The sequence below is a fragment of the Sinocyclocheilus grahami genome, unplaced genomic scaffold, assembly GCF_001515645.1.
Source record: "Sinocyclocheilus grahami isolate Dianchi unplaced genomic scaffold, SAMN03320097.WGS_v1.1 scaffold1448.1, whole genome shotgun sequence".
Taxonomy (NCBI): Eukaryota; Metazoa; Chordata; class Actinopteri; order Cypriniformes; family Cyprinidae; genus Sinocyclocheilus; species Sinocyclocheilus grahami.
This window is the reverse complement of record NW_015506627.1, coordinates 852-3,537: the sequence shown is the minus strand read 5'-3', so window position 1 is coordinate 3,537 and position 2,686 is coordinate 852. Positions and strand designations below refer to the sequence as shown.

General features: G+C 39.8%; 1 protein-coding gene across 1 annotated transcript in view; it reads left to right on the top strand.

The window, feature by feature from the left end:
- stk11 (serine/threonine kinase 11) overlaps positions 1 to 2,036 on the top strand; it is a 54,804-nt gene extending 52,768 nt beyond the window's left edge. Inside the window, exon 11 of the mRNA XM_016256594.1 lies at positions 1,761 to 2,036. The gene's annotated coding sequence lies outside the window, so the exon portion shown is untranslated. The remainder of the gene's footprint in view (positions 1 to 1,760) is intronic.
- The last annotated feature ends 650 nt before the right edge of the window (positions 2,037 to 2,686 follow it).

Below are 2,686 nucleotides of genomic sequence, written 5' to 3'. Positions count from 1 at the left end.
GTGCTGTCTATTTCTTCTGATCATCCTTGAGATGGTTCTACACCTTCATTTGAGTCCGGCTGTGTTTGATTATACTGATTGGACTTGATTTGGAAAGCCACACACCTGTCTATATAAGACCTTACTGCTCACAGTGCATGTCAGAGCAAATGAGAATTATGAGGTCAAAGGAACTGCCTGAAGAGCTCAGAGACAGAATTGTGGCAAGGCACAGATCTGGCCAAGGTTACAAAAAAATTTCTGCTGCACTTAAGGTTCCCAAGAGCACAGTGGCCTCCATTCCTTAAATGGAAGACGTTTGGGATGATCAGAACCCTTCCTAGAGCTGGCCGTCCGGCCAAACTGAGCTATCGGGGGCGAAGAGCCTTGGTGAGAGAGGTAAAGAAGAACCCAAAGATCACTGTGGCTGAGCTCCAGAGATGCAGTTGGGAGATGGGAGAAAGTTGTAGAAAGTCAACCATCACTGCAGCCCTCCACCAGTCGGGGCTTTATGGCAGAGTGGCCCGACGGAAGCCTCTCCTCAGTGCAAGACACATGAAAGCCCGCATGGAGTTTGCTAAAAAACACCTGAATAAGATTCTCTGGTCTGATGAGACCAAGATATAACTTTTTGGCCTTAATTCTAAGCGGTATGTGTGGAGAAAACCAGGCACTGCTCATCACCTGTCCAATACAGTCCCAACAGTGAAGCATGGTGGTGGCGGCATCATGCTGTGGGGGTGTTTTTCAGCTGCAGGGACAGGACGACTGGTTGCAATCGAGGGAAAGATGAATGTGGCCAAGTACAGGGATATCCTGGACGAAAACCTTCTCGAGTGCTCAGGACCTCAGACTGGGCCGAAGGTTTATCTTCCAACAAGACAATGACCCTAAGCACACCGCTAAAATAACGAAGGAGTGGCTTCGCAACAACTCTGTGACTGTTCTTGAATGGCCCAGCCAGAGCCCTGACTTAAACCCAATTGAGCATCTCTGGAGAGACCTAAAAATGGCTGTCCACCAACGTTTACCATCCAACCTGACAGAACTGGAGAGGCTCTGCAAGGAGGAATGGCAGAGGATCCCTAAATCCAGGTGTGAAAAACTTGTTGCCTCTTTCCCAAAAAGACTCATGGCTGTATTCGATCAAAAGGGTGCTTCTACTAAATACTGAGCAAAGGGTCTGAATACTTAGGACCATGTGTTATTTCAGTTTTTCTTTTTTAATAAATCTGCAAAAATGTCAACAATTCTGTGTTTTTCTGTCAATATGGGGTGCTGTGTGTACATTAATGAGGAAAAAAAATTAACTTAAATGATTTTAGCAAATGGCTGCAATATAACAAAGAGTGAAAAATTTAAGGGGGTCTGAATACTTTCCGTACCCACTGTATATGTCATATTTTTTATGTATTTATAATATTTATAAATATATTTTTTCCACATCAGTTACATATTTTCATTTGAATGTTAATAAATATATTTTTCATTACTAACATAAATATATTTATATATTTTTTTACATTACAGTAAAATGTAATATTTTCATAATTATATTTTGCATAGTTTCTCTATGTACATCATTTTGTTTTCATTTAGATTTTGGGATGCGATATGATGGTGTTTTCACTAGTACATTTCACAAATAATAATTACAAAGGAACGGCAAGTAATTGAACACATTATAACAAACAAATTTTGAGTAAGAGTTCTTCTGTTAACGAGACGTTTCCTCATTAGTGCTTATTCTCTCTCTCTCTCTCTCTCTCTGTTCTCTGCAGGTTTATGTCGTTTCCCAGCAGTCCGTTCTAAACGCTGTTTTTTCGACGCACATTTCTGCGGTGATGATGAACTCAAACGCAGTGCCAGGACTGACTTTACTCGAGAATGCTGTTAAAGAGTGGAGACGCTTCCCACAATCCTCCTCCGTGGCTGAGGATCATCCATTCTGTTTCTCTGGCGCTCTCGGATCGGACCCGACCTTCCATTTAGTTTTAAACCTTCGTCTTTTAATTTACAGTCATTACCTGCAGTTAAAGATGCAGATGGTTTGATGTAAAGAATGACACAGAGATCAGTTACTGTAGAGAAATATGCTGCAGATGATGATGTTAAAACTAAACTGCATGCTGTGATCTGGACGGAGCGTTTGGACGTCTGGGTTCATTTTCCCCATTTGGTTTGTTTTTCCCGTTAAATATTTTTTAAGTATTATTTATATAAAACACATCCCAACTGAAGCTGAGCTCGTGGTCTTTATTTGCATGCGTTTCGATGGAAAAAGGGCTTTCACTGCGAGAAACACCTGCGGAGTCGAATGTATGGACTTTTATTTTTTTCATGAAAAAAAAAAAGTAATTTCTACATTTTATCTCACAATTTGAACATTGTTTCTCTCAGAATTGCAAAGAAAATTCTCTTAGTTGAGTTTACATCTTGCAGAATTTCCGCAACAAAATTAAAAAGGTAGTTTCGACTTTTTATCTCACTATTCTTACTTTTTTCTCGCGATTGCGAGTTAACATCTCGTTATTCTGACTTTTTCTTAGTTCTGTTTTTCTTACAATTCTGAATTGATATCTTTGAATCCAGTTTTTTTCCCCCTTTAAATTCTGAGTTTTATCTCACAAATCTCACAAAAAAAAGTTTTTTCCTCACGATTTTGAGTTTGTCCCGCAGTTCTGACTTTCTTTTTCCCCTCACAATT